The 14,560-nt window shown below is 45.2% G+C and overlaps 1 protein-coding gene across 1 annotated transcript in view; it reads left to right on the forward strand.

The window, feature by feature from the left end:
• Positions 1-8,092: 8,092 nt before the first annotated feature.
• Positions 8,093-14,560, forward strand: part of LOC122443608 (aromatase) — a 47,923-nt gene continuing 41,455 nt past the window's right edge. Inside the window, exon 1 of the mRNA XM_043471993.1 lies at positions 8,093-8,276. The gene's annotated coding sequence lies outside the window, so the exon portion shown is untranslated. The remainder of the gene's footprint in view (positions 8,277-14,560) is intronic.

Below are 14,560 nucleotides of genomic sequence, written 5' to 3' on the forward strand. Positions count from 1 at the left end.
AGTCCTACCTAGTGCTTGCTTGAGACTCCAGTCATGTGGACGTATGTAGGATATGAAATGCTACTGTCCGCTACAAAGGAGAGGAGAGAGAAGAAAGCAGGGACCATAGAGTGGGTAAGGGCGTGCTTCTGAGCCACACTTCCTGGATCTGTGTCCTGTTTTGCCACTCAGCAGCTACATGAACTTGGGCAAGCTACTGGTAGACTCTGGACTTCAGTACTGGTAGTGCCTACCTCCTAGAGCTGGTATACAGATTAAATGAGAATATTACCCACAAAGTATGTAGAACAGTGTCTGGCACACAGTAAGTGCTCAATAAGTGTTAGTTATTATTATGATCACACATGCATACATGTGTATACATTTACTGATATGTACACATAGGCAAAAACAAAATGCCTCTTGTGATCCACAAGTAGTACTAGGATCCATAGATTGAGATTTATTCTAAAAGACACCAGGAAAGATCAGAGAAAGAGGACTTGGCCATCATGTGTTGCTGTTGTTTTTACATGAGTTAACACTTTGAGATAAGAACTCAGAGGAAAGGACAGTAACGAAGATGGTGATGTTTGGGCTGATCTTATGTCTTGGGCTGAGGCACTGCAGCAGGGGGTCCAAACATTCAAGCCTTGTTTGGATTCCCCACACCACAACCTGGAGGCAAAGCTGCTATTGGCTTTGTTGCTCTGTTAGAGTCAACAGTCATCTGAGTTGTGCCCTCCCCAGGGGTTTTTGTGGTCCAGGCCCTGGAGGTCATGGAGACCAGCCTCATTGCTAAGGGGAATTTCCAGGGCTGCTCTCATCACTCTGACAGAGTCACTGCCTGCTCTGCTCTGCCTTGTTCCAGACTGAAGGGCACATAGAGGCCTGCCCTAAAGTGCAGGAATTTGGGGCCATCACCCTACCCTCTACACTTGGTGAAATCTATACTCTTGGGCAAGTTACTTAATCTCTTCAAACTACATCTGTAAAATGGATGCAATAATAAAAAAATCATTATGGGACCAGTTGTGAGGGTTAGATACAACATGGTAAAGTTTAGCATTCTATAAAAGGTAGCCATTATCATTGTGAATAGCTTCAACCCCTGTTGTTTTGATGCTGCAGGTAGCACATCTGAAAGCACACCTGAAACTCATAATTATGGTGACCAGAAAATGTACTGATTAAACAGGGGAGTTTTTGAGTAAAGGGAGTGGTATTAGTGATGGCACTGGGAGAACAGGCATAAATTGGGACTGTTTTGGGTAAACCAACCAGTTCATGATTTTCTACCCATTAGGAAATATCTTCTCCTTGACATTTCTATCTTTTGAAAGGCATTTATTTTATTGTTTATATTGTTTAGCTCTCACTGATGGGGGAATGAATATGTGCTAGCCCTTCTACCCAGCACTCTAAGGAAATGAACTCTTAACACCCTTATGATCACTATAGGAGGTAGGTGTGACCTCTACTGCACAGCTATGGAACCTGAGGCTCAGGGAGGTTACAGGTCCACTAAATGGTATATTGGGGATTTACGACATCGGCCAAAGCCTATGACTTCTACTGGATCAGAATGTTTAGAGGTGATTTGAGGATGATTTTGGGGGGCCTTCACTCCCTCCGCTCACCTGCTGGACCTAAAGGGTGGGTTGAGTGCGTATCTTCCTCCCATGTGTTTACCAATTCCCAAATCACCAGCTCTGAATAACCATTGCCTGCAATCTGATTTTCATAGAAATGGGAGCTTCATAAATAGTTATTAAACCTGCTCCTGGTTTGTTTGTATATGGAATTTTGTGTAGTTTTCATAAGACCTGAAGAGTAATAGCTAAGCTGGCAGTAGATTATATCTCTATTTTTTCCATTTTGATATTCCCTGGGTCGGGTGGGGGTGGGCAGCAATATCTCTAGACCTGATGCTCTTCATAGATGAGCTATACAGAAACCCTTGTTTCCGGAATGCCCACCTTGAACTCTGCCTTGGTGATATAGATGCACTGCCTTACCTAATAAGTAGCTACTGTGGAAAACATTAACCTTTGAAAGCTTAGCTCCATGGGAACAAAGCTATGGCTCCCATAAAACTGGGGAATGATACTCAGAACTCAGCTGAACTTTGGGGACAACTTTATCATTTCTGAGGCCCTAATTTTCAGTAGGATAGCTCCCATGGTGTAAGATAATGACTGGTTCCTATAGCAGCAGCATGAGTATGAAAAGTGCTCTTTGGCAAACACATTATTCATCCATTGTCACAGAGCCCATCACGTCCAGGGTGCTCATCCAGAAGTAATCTCTTTACCGACATCCTGTCATAGCAAGCACAAGTTTTCCTCCATACCCTCTGGGACTGGTTTCTCAGGACCACTGATAAGAGCTTCCATGTAGAAATTGGCATCACTAGCAGGCAAGTCACAACTTTTGTCTCAACTAAACTTTGGCCCCAGGGACAGCCTTCATCCAGGGGGTTAAGGGCTTCCAAACTTTCAACAGTGGCATTGATGCCAGTCCTGAGGAGTGGGAAGATCAAAATTCCTCCCTCCCTACCCACTCGGCAAGCATGCAAACTGAAAAATCTATTCTTAAATATTCTGTTGAGTAAAGATTCCTTTGTGTTATTTTAACTGGGTTTTTACGGAGACAGGGATTCATTTTTGTGTCTCATATCACAAGTGACTTTAATGAGAAACGGTGGAAGTCAATTCAGGGGAGCCTACATGCACCTGGGTCTAGGCGCCCCCACTTCACTCCCCTGACAGGTCAAGAAACCATGCAAGAAATTACAGCCTTACTCTTCCAGAGACCTTCAGCACAAATAATGCCTGCTCCTAATAACCAGAATAATGCCTCCATAATTTGGAAAGAGACTCCCTGCTTTTGGTACAAGTACTATCTTAACCATCAGGGGTGTCTGTACACACTGTTCTATCTCCCTGAAATAGGTCATCACTTTGTGGTTTTTTTCTTTTGGTAAACACCTGCTATCTTTAAGATACAGCTTAAGAGGGGCACCTGACCTCATCTGGAGGATATGGAAGTTACATAGGGCCCAACATGCTCCCTTTGACAAACCTCATCTCATTTTTATACTTAACTAGTTCAAGGCCTGCCTTCATTCTTGGATCATGAGTTCTGGCTCAACCTGGACCTGTCAGTCATGTTCCCCACAAGGCCATCACCTGGCAGAAGCAGAGAAGCTTCTCACTGAAGGAGTGGAATATTTGGGACAATGTGTCTGGGGCAGTGGTGGTAGCACATCAGAACCTTGTAGGGACCTCTGGAATGCTTACCTGAAGCTGGAGATGCTTTCTGTCTCCCTTTCAGGGATCACTAGATGGTTCGTTTCTGCTTTGCTCCTAAAGTCCTAGAGAGTTAGAAGAAGCCTCCAGAAAATCATGCCTTCCATTTGATTATATCACTTTACGGTTTATATAGATATTTCACCTATGCTATCTCAAGGCAAGGAAGGTTCTATTATTTCCATCTTACTGGCAAGGATACTGAAGTCTCAGAGTGGTGTAGTAACTTGTCCCCAGCCACACAAAGTATGGGGTGGAACTGGAAAGTGAATTATTTCCTGCTGTGACACAGCTACATTAACAATATAGCATCATTAAAAACTATAACAATGCTGATTATGTCTTACTTTCAAGTTCCAGCTGGTCACAGATCATTTGGAGCCTTTTTCAAACTGTCTCTATCACTTAACAAGGATTCAATCATTGCCTCTTTGCAACTTGTAGAAATGTTTATTATTGGAATTCTTATGCCTGGCCAAAATCTCCCATGTTATGTGTTTCATCCATTCTTTGATAAGTCATTTTTATGTGTTTGCATTTCTGCTTGCTGCTCTTTCCTTCAGGCAGGACACTAACCTCCATGTCTAGCATATGTTTATTCTTCTGGGTCTCCAAGTGCATCTTTTTTCGCTATTCATCCCCTGATACTTCCTATGTCACCCTCTCTAACTCTGGACCCTTCCTTAGGTGAGGTCTAGAGTACCTACGACATCAACGATGCTGCTTCGGTGTCACAGGGTCTGGTTTCAGAGCCACATGACTGCTAAGTTAACTACTACGTCCGTCAATTCATGTCCAAACAGGAGCTTCTCCTGTGAGCCTAACTGCTCAGTCTAATATCACCAAAACATCACTGAAGCACCTTCGTTGAAACTGCTTTCAGAAATCAGTGGCACCTTATTTTTAATATCCTCAGTAAGCTTCTGGTTCAAGATAATGGATGAAGCACATGCTACAGCCTTTCCTTGTCACCCCAAGACTCTGAAAGTGATAGAAAAGATAGTTTTTACCTTCATAACTGAATTATAAGACAAGAAGAGTAGCCCTCCTTGGGCCAGAAATTCTGGTAGTGTAAAAAATGTTGGGATCAACCTGATGAAGGAAACAAATCAAAATACATATAGGAGAGAAGAGTATCCCTCCACAAGAAGGACAAAACCCAGTAGGGCTCCACACTGAAGGCCATGGATAATGGAAGCTGGAGAGAACCGGGGGCAACCAGCGGATTGAAGAGCTGGCCTCAGGAGCTCTTATGCATCTTCTCTGCTCCTACCAAGTGGCAGCTGAAGTGCAGCTCTGCCCAGAGAAGCTACGGATAGGGAGGAGTGGGACTAGAGACACAGAATATACCTGAGCCCTGACGCCTCGGTGCTCAGGTATTCTGACTAGCAGCACTCCTTCCTCGCTCTTCCTGAAAAGAGAGTACAATCTGCAGCAGAGTATCTGACTTCTTCCAATCCTTCCCCAAAAGGTGGGAGCACAGAAGCAGCCCAGCTGACAAAGAAATTCAGCCACAAAAACGAGCATGTAATTAAGACTCACCAAACATTTGATGACAGCTAATGCCGTGGAAGGGACTTTATTTTACGAACTGTAAACAGAAGAGTTTATAATCCACGGAACAGGGCTCTAGAATATGTTGCATCAATAGCCTCAAAGACACCAGCAGACATTGCATCCATAAAAGGATGAATAGATAATGGACATTAATACTTTGACTTTTGAGATATAAATCTGAATGCATGGACTGAAAAGCCAAATACATAACAGTTGAAGTGATGGCTGGGAGATTCAGTCAAGGAAGTACCTTACAATGTGGCACAAAGAGATAAAAGATGAGAAATATAAAAGAGCAGGTAAGAAACATGAAGGATGAATCTGTAAGACCCAGTATTTGTCTAACTGGCGATCTAGGAAATAGTCAAAGAACTATTAGCCAAAAATATCCCAGAACTGAAGAGGACCTTCTAAATACTCAGCACTATAAATAAGTCACAGATATCTCAGTGGGGCCAGTTTTTCATCCACTGTAGACAGACTTGATTTGGGAAGCAGTACAAAGCCATTTTAAGCCTAATGTAGTTCTTATTGACAATGAGATATAAGCTAAATTAGATGGAAATTTAAAACATTTTTTCAAGACTCATAAATTAGTTCCGAAGATGCCTGCTGCCTCTACTGTTAGCACCTACACATACAGTTTAGCTAGTAGGATTTCCTGTTTTCTTAAAACTTCCTCTAGTTTCCTTGTATAGGAGTATACATATGCTAGCTTCCTAGCATAAGAGTGTGTAAACAAATTAGAAGCCAAGGAGTCAAGTAAGAGAGCAATGCCTCTCCTGCATCCTCCTCAACCTCCTCACCCCTACTTCTGGTTCCACCAGTGGAAATTATTAATGCTTCCCAATGTGACTCCAGCTCCTTTGGTTCATTATCCCAACCACACTGCTCGGTCCTACCTCTAAGCATTGCCAAAGCCCTCTTTTCTGCTCACCATCAAGATCCTAGCCACATCTCAAGGCTCGGCACAAGTCCCACCTTTCACATAAAGGCTTCTTTGGCCCTCCTCTGTGCTAGTATCTCTTCATGCTTGTGACGACATCATGCTTATTAGTATTTCCTCCATCTAGCCTGCAAGCTTCCACAGAGTGGAAAGAGTGCTACACGTGGACAGTTCCACCGAACTGCTTCAGGTGCCTGTTAAAATGAGAATACCCTCAGGAGAGAGAACAAGCTGAAGGATTAGCCCCTGGAGACTAAGTGTTTTGGTGAGATGATTTCCTCTTGACTGGGGAGAAGGAAGTGGGTGGATAGGAAATGTGGGGAGATAGCACAGCCAAGGAAATGTGGTGGAGAGTGGCTCTAGAGTTGTATTCATGCCACCTCAGCATCTCTCACACAATCAGCAATTACTCCATGGCACTAGAGTCACAACTGCTGACATATGGACCACCAAGGGGACTTAGAGATCATCTCGTTCCCAGGCCCCTCAGAGTATCCAAGAAGGTGTAGTTATCTGCCCGCAAGGACACATTTCTTCAGTGATCACCCCCAAGAACACAACTCCAGTCTAAAGAATCTGCTTACCAACTATTCCCATACTATCCCTTATTACCCACGCTCTTGTGGGAGACTAAAGACTAACGGCAGTAACAGTGTTTATTGAACTCTGTGTTTCATATAGATACTCTGGTAAGGCATCAACATGCTTTATCTCTTTTCCTCCTCATAGTTACCATATCAAGAAACACTATTATTTTCCCAATTTTTCTGATAAGGAAACTGAAGCTGAGCTGTAGCAGTAAATGTACTCACAGAGAGATAGGGAGTCCATCTGAACCCTGGAAATCTAATAGCACGGGCAGGGGTGCAGGAGGAAATTTGAGTTCCCCCTGTCAATTGTTTTCTCATTCTCTGGACCTGCAATGCCTTTCCCTCAACTTGATGTCTTGAATAAAATACTCCTCCTTCAAGTCCTGCTCATTAGGCCATACCCAGACCTCCCAGGATAATCTCTTTCTCCTCTACCCTATCGTTTGTTGATCATGCTTCCGGTTGAACAATTATAATATTAACAGTAATATGGGTGACTCTGCCTTGTCCAAATTAACTTCTTGAGGGCAAGGGCCTCATTTGGTTCATTGCTATATTCCCAGGGACTAGAACACTGGGTGGGTCACTGTAGATATTAAGTTTTTGGAGTGAATACAGTAGTCTGCATGTGCACTTGCTCTCCATGAGATAGGCTCCCCATGGCAGAAGCCGAGAGATCCCATCAGCCTGGATGCCCACTGAGGCTTAGGGCAGCTGTGGACAGTGTCAATATGAAGTGGGTCCCAGACGTGTCCCTCATTCTCCCTGTAAATATTTCTCACTGGTTCCACTGGCTGCATAATTTACCACCGTATCAGGACTTCCTCACCTGAAGGATGTTGGGGCCCAAGTGAAAAATTAAATGACATCAAAGTTAAAGGAGATTTCACTCACTTAACAACCTGGAAATCACACTCTACTGGTCAACAAAGGTGGTTCTGATCTGGAAAAAGCCTCTGGGACATTGGGAACCGGAAGTAGTAGGTGGATAAAGGATCTTTAGAAGTTGTAAATCTGAAGTCTGTGATGGGCTGCAGGGAGTCCAGAACCCAGCATTGTATTCAAAGTATATTGATTACTGAGTGTGTTTCTCCACAGCTTTCATTAGATTCTTAGAATGGGTCTGGGGCTCTAAAGAGAATGAGAAGAGCCAGAGATGGCCAAACCTGGCCACTTGCACCTCACGTTCCCTGACATCCCAGGTCAGGGCCGGGTACCTGAACCCCTCGGTGACACTGGCTGGCCTGAGGGCAATCGTGCAGAAGGAAAGAGCCAAGAAAGGGGAAGAGGGAGACGGCGCTGGGGAAAGGTGTGGAGGGAAGCCGAGAGGAAGGGTGGGAACGCTGGGCATCAGACCCACAGCCCAGAGGTCATGTGTCCCAATCCCTTTGTTTTATAGATAAGGAAAGGAGGTCCAGAGAGGTTAAGTAACCCCACTGTTTGAGGTCAGTCAGTGGCTCCCTCACCAGAGATTGGCCCTGCTCTAGGCCATTTCTGTGGTCTCACAGTTTGTTCATTAAACAACAGATAAGCTCACAAGTAAAGGCCAGCATTGCTGCATTTATCTGACTATTTGGGTGGTGGCTTCAGGCCAATTCATTGCTGGAATTTGGCATTTGGAATCAGAGATAGGATAAGGAAAATATCCCTCTGGGCACATGTGAATGCATCATGACCCTAAGAAGCTTAGCTTATCAACTGTTCATTCATTCCCTTCACCAACATTTACTGAGCACATACTAGGTACAGGCACCCACCGTGTCCCCCTCGGAGGCCCCAGAGAGGAGTGAATAGTGAGGATTTGCCTTGGAGGAACTTGCGCTGTAGTGATGATGGACATCCCACTGCAGAGGCAGCTTTGTTGCTGCCCTTCAAAGGACTTATCACAACCAGGTAGGTGAGCCAACGCCAAGGCTTCTGGGGACCTCGGTGTGGTTAATCTTGGACACCAAGGCTCAGATGTGGCTTTGAATCTTGCCACAAGAAAGAGGTTCAGTGGCCTCTGGCTGGTGGCCCTGGGACTGCCCTAAGAAACCCTGCTTTGGAACCTTTCACTGTTGCTCCTGGAGTCGCGGAGTCACACAGTTCTGTGTGCCAGGGAGAGACTGAAGCCTGAGGAGCAACAGCCGAACCTGCTGGTGCCCAGTCCCAGAGGTTTCATTTTGACCCTGAGCTCAGTGAATCCTGAGGCAGAGAGAATCCACATCCTTGACCGGGGCTCAGGGAGGCTTGGGGAGTGAACAAGGTCACAGGGCTGGTTACAGAGCCTAGACTGGAACTTGGGCCCATGACCCCGAATCCTGCTACTGTGATACTGTCACTTCTGCATTTCCTCACCTCAGGTAAAAAGTCAAAATTGGGCTGAAAAAAATCCCACTACCAATAACCCTTTGAGGCCAGATAATATGTTGTGAAGTCACTTGGTCACGTCTAACTCTTTGTGACCCTATGGACTGTAGCCTGCAAGCTCCTCCATCTGTGGGATTCTCCAGGAAAGAATCCTGGAGTGGGTTGCCATTTCCTTCTGAAGATAACATGTTAGATCTTTTAAAATTGAGTTGAAAAGTGAAGTGGTAGGAAACCTCTTGAACTGCTATGGGAATGATGCCCAGCCTGGCCTGTTCTGCCTCTCCATGAGACAGGCTCAGCCTGCTGGTAAGAAAAAAGTATGGTTTGGATGTCAAGTGGCTCCTTACAAAAGGCTCTGAGGATGCCATGGGTCTCCAGTCTCTCGACATCAAACCCCACCCACCACCCTCAACCCAACTTGTCTCATGGCCTGAAAAGGCCATCATCTAGAAGGCTCTTCAGGTGGTCAATGCTAATACTTTAAAACAAACTCACCTGGGGCAGGATATCAGATGCAGCCTACTGGGAAGACAATGGATTGGGTATCTGAAGGACAACGGGGCAGCTTCAGATGGGTGAAGGTGAATACTGAGGTAAAAGGGCAGTCAGTAAGCAGCTATGGAGAAAGGAGCAGTTTCACAAGCATGCTTTGGAGTCATGGGACCTCAAAGATGAGTAGGAAAGCCCCAGGCCCGACGCCCAAGAGCTTTGGGTCTGTGTGCTCATGTGAAATGTGGATTTTGGTATTTAGTAGAGAGGGAAACGTGCCTTTCAGGCACCATCAACTGTCTTTCCTATGTGTAAGGAAAGCTTGTGGCTGAGGTCTCCCTGTGGTGCCCTAAAGGGGAGTCCAGGCCAACCGCACAATCTTTATCCCACCAGATCTCCCTTGTTGGTTTCTATTCTCTCCTCCAGAATAAGAAATTCCCAGGGACTCACTTGGATGCCTGCTAGGAAAAATGACTGACTCACCAGTGTCATGACCCCAATGCTAGGACATGGAAATCAGATCACAGAATGTGCACACGGAAAACTTTTCCCACTTTTAAGTGACCATTGACAAGTGACCTTGCTTCTCTGGATCTCATGTGGTTGGTTCAGCTTTCAAAGGAGAGAACTATGCTATTGTAAGATCTTGGAGTTTTGCTTCCTCCCCACAACCCCGCCTGCCATCCCAGATCTGATACTCTGTGTTTTCTCAATGTTCATGGGCAGTTTTGCCTCCCATCTTACAGACTTGTAGTCCTCACATGATGTCCTGGTTTACAGCACCTTCCTCAGAAAACTTTCCACATACCTCCTGTGTCAGAATGTAGCACCTTGTTCAGACAGGGCCCTTAATGTTTAACAAAAGCCTCCACAACTCTGAGTTATAGAATGACTCAAGAGTCTCTCAGGATCCACATCAAAGGAAAAGGAGGAGGGGTGTTTCTACTAGGAGAGAGAAGGCTCAAGGAAGGAGAGGAAGACACAGACCTCTCCTGGGAAGCTTGCAGGGCAGAACCAGTTGAACTGGGGTGACATGGGGGAGACATGAGGTAGGTTATCTGTGGTTCAGTGAGGCGTCAGAGTGTGGGTAGAGAGAGCCAAGAAATATGGCTGACTAAGGATAATTCTGGAAGCCTGTAGTTAACTGGAAGCAAAAAAGGTTTTTAACGGGATGTAATGAAAACTGAGTTGGAAAACAATCTGGCAGCAGTGTGCAGGATGAACTGAAAGGGACAGTCTGAAAAGCAGGACGTCAGGTGACAATGGAGAATAAAAATCTGCATAGAGGTGGAAATGGTTCAAACACAGGGGACAGATTTGTAGTGAGCATATGCAAAGGCCTGGACACTGTTCCGCCTGTGGGACATAGTTGTAAAGGATGTAGATCCAGACCTCAGCCTTGGGGGACCTCACCTTCCAGGAGTGAAAATAGGGAGACAACCCTTAAGAATGAAGACCTCATTTTATTCAGTAAAGGATTTGAGGAAGCATACACATCCAATTCAGAAGGATAAATATAAATGATTTTAACTGTTGTCCTCAACATCCCTTTAGATGAAACAATGACTTATGTGTGACTGACCTTATAAAGTCACTTGTAGTTGAAGGCCTGGCACCACAGCACAACTAGGCAAAGGCATCTGCAGAAGGAATTTCCACACCAGGTCCAAGTATGCAACTCCTCAAAGGTTGTGGCACTTGATACTCAGCAAAGGCTGCAGACAGGCTGGAGTCTGGATTGGACCCATGGAGAGATGTTCTGTTTGGCATCACATCTGAAAAGCTGAGAGGAGCCCTGGGCTCTATAACATCTACCCATCTCCACAACTGTGTCATCCGTGTAGCCCTTAAAGTCATCAGATCTTGGGAATGCCAAGAGTGGAATGAAGGGTCCACCAGAAAACTTCAATTTGGGGAGATTTTTCCCAACAGAGGCTTTTGAAAACCACTGGATATTAGATTTGAAGGTAATTTTTTTTTGCAAAAGTCTACAAGGAAGACATTAATTTGCCTTCAACTGACCACTGAGAATACGCTTTGGTCATTAATGGAGCAAAGGGTAGGGTTAAGGTCCATTTCAAAAATTAAGATATGGGTCCAAAGGTAAAGGGAAATCTTGTGTTAGAGATAAAACATTTTTAGGGAATATCTTTAGAACCTTGTGATAATGTGTTTAGACTGTGATAGGGCGCAAATATTCCTAGGGGGTAGGAAAGTAAGGGTAAGGGGTAAGTAAAGATTTTGAGAATGACTAGGAAAATGATATATGAGTAAGTTGGGGTGGGAGGAGACGTTTAGGAGGAAGTTGGTGGATTTGGTTTTAGCCATACGTATGAAGTGATGGTGAGACATCTAAGTGTTGATGTTCACTAGGCACTTGATGCTTCAGATATGGGGGTAAAGAAAGAGGACAGGGCCAAGAAGGGAACTGAGGGTGGGTACCCACACAGCAGCAAGAGCTAAAGTCAGGAAAAGAAATGCATTCTCAAAAGGAATATGAAGCCAAGGGCTAAGCTCTTAGGCTGGGAAATGCTCAGGGAGCTAGGAACAGGTACACAGGAATTTATTACAGAGGAGCAGTGGGAGAAAAGGAAAAGCCTATCAAAACAGCCATGGGCAAACAGATACAAGGAGGAGAAATAGCCAAATGCATCCAAAGCCACTGGAGTGAAATCAAATGAACAAAGATGGAAGGGGGGGAAAGGTACAGACTAGGAGGTAGAAAGGGCATTAATCTCTGAGGGACTGATGTGAATGTAGGTAAAGCAGAAGCCAGAAGTTTTGAGGAAATGGGTATAAAGGAAATAGTAACATGGGTTATTTGAAGAAAAAGAAGTTAACCTGCAAAGTAGAGAGGAGGCCAGAGATGTAAAAGGCATTTTTACATCCTTGTTTTAGGAGAGGCAGCCTGGAAAAAACCAGGCGTGTAGTGAGAGGACATAGAAAGTGTGTTTGGGTTAAGTTATGGGCTTTCAGCTCTCACAGATTGGTGCTCACCTTCCACTTTACCACTTGCTTTGACATGCTGAGGCTCAGTTTCCTCATCTGTAAAATGGAGGTATAATGAACTCATTCTAGAAAGTTGTGGTGACTGAGCCCTAATACATGTAGAGCACTTGGTGAAACATTCCAGGTGAGAGTGAAGCTGATGGCTACAGCTATCTGGTCTTGTCCACACTCTTCAAGGGACTCTTGACACCCACATCCAGGTTGTTTGTTCCTCTTGTAAAACATCAATAACAGCTGTTATATCTTTTTCTAAAAACAGAAAAAAATATTTTTTGGAGATTCATGCCTTTTGAACATTCTCCAGCTTCCATCTTCCTCTCAATTATCATAGCATCCTAGCCACGCCTCCTTGCTCATCAAAAATGCTGGCACTTAGCCATGAGCAGCCTCTCCTGGTTTCCTGTTAGCTTTGGGCCAGTCCTCCCCTGCCTTCCTTGTAAGTTTTATCCTCTACATTCTGTCATCAAATTTTGGTGTCCCTTAAGATACCCTTCTCAGTCTATACAGTTTCCATAGCCCTTAAGTCAGCTTAGACCTCTTTCCTGAATTATAGATTATATATTACCTCTTGGATATTCCAAACCTCAAAACTGGTTCATGCTCAGAAACTGGCACACCACCCCTCTAGATACAAAGTGTGGAGATTTAGTATGCCTTCATACTTAACATTTTCCTTTTCCCTCAAAGCATTGTATTTATATCATGACCATCATGCCAGCTTAACCACCAAATATCTCACAAACCTGTCTACTTGTCTCTGTTTCCCAAGACCACGATACCTCCTATTACCTGAAAAACTGGAAGTCTCCTCCACCCTCTCCAACACCCCTCCCTGCACTGTACTCTTACCACTGAAGTCAGAGATTTAGATTTTTAGAATGCAGGTATGACTTTGTTGATTCCTTGCTTAAAGCCCTTCGGTGGCTCCTCACTTCTAAGACAAATTCTAACCTTTTTAATATGCCTACAAAACTTTGGTGTATGCTGTCACTTCAGCTCAACCCCAGTGCACCCCACACTCCTCCTGCTCTCTGGGCCCCAGGTCCCCAGCCTTCTTCCTGTTCCTTGCTGATCCTTCTTTCTGCTTTACATCATGCTCACTTTTGCTCTGCTCCCATTGGTCCCAGGCCACAAGTCTCATTCCAGAGCCCTTCCTTGGGATAGGACATTCTACAGCCATAGGTCTTCCTGTCCCCAACTGGAAGTTCTCACTCACTTGGGGAACCATTCAATAAACATCTGTAACTCCTCCTCCAAGACTCTGTCAGTCCCTGGGGGCTGAGGTCACATCTGTCTTGCTCCATGCAAGAGCCCCAGTAGTCAGCCTTCTATCTGTGGGGACCAAGATCAGCAGGTGTGGCAGGGAGAACCAAGGTGACTGGGTCACGTTTTTCTGGGAGTGGGGCATGAAAGAGAGATGGGCCAGGTGCGCTAGAGAGAATGAGGAGGGCAGGCTTGCACCTAGCGCTCAGACCCTAGGGGGCTGTGTCTTCTCCCTACTGGACAGGTCACTGCCATGCTGCAAGGTAGGCTTTGATAGGGTCTGGCCAAGTTGGACAGCACTTTTGCAAGGTAAGAGCCTGCCTTCCCACCTTGCAGAGGGTCAGGGCTGTATCAGGGGATCTGGGAGGCCCTTCCAGCACTGTGGGGCCCAGAGTACCTCCTGACCCCCAAGGCCCTGGTACACCCAGCCTCTGCTGTGCCCCCAGCTGACTTTGCCCTTGCTCACCCTGGGGACTCTGTACTGGTATTTCTTTATCTTGAGGTTGTAGAGCATTAAGGTGGTAGGATACCTGTGGTTCACGCAGCATGGGAGCACAGGCCTAGTTCAACAGGAGGCCAAAGTCTCTGCTTGGAACAGTATGGGATGCCTCAATGAAGGAGAACACTCTGCAAACAAATGCCTGGAGAGCCAGGTATGTGAGATGGCTTTTGAAGGTACGTGGCCACATGTGTGTATATGTATGTTTGTGGGTGAGGGGAAATTATTCCTGGCACAGGGACATATAAATAATCTCTTTGAAGTTCTAGGACCTTACTCCATTCCTGTACCATAACTCAAAGGCCTATGTTCAACCTGTGTGGCCCATTGGAATGTTCTACTGGACAGGAAAACCAATCTGCAAGGCAGGGACAATCTTTAATAACTTTTCCAGCTATAGCATTCAGAGGTCAGAAAAGCTAACTTTTTAAAAGGGAGTCGTTCTGAATAGCCTGGGAATGAATATACATAACTGAAAGATCCTTGAATGTAGTGACCAAATGAATCCCATCACAGGCAGCTAATGGCATGATTCAGAGCATGGGCTCTGGAAACAGACTCCACGGGT

Source organism: Cervus canadensis, chromosome 6 (assembly GCF_019320065.1).
Source record: "Cervus canadensis isolate Bull #8, Minnesota chromosome 6, ASM1932006v1, whole genome shotgun sequence".
NCBI lineage: Eukaryota > Metazoa > Chordata > Mammalia > Artiodactyla > Cervidae > Cervus > Cervus canadensis.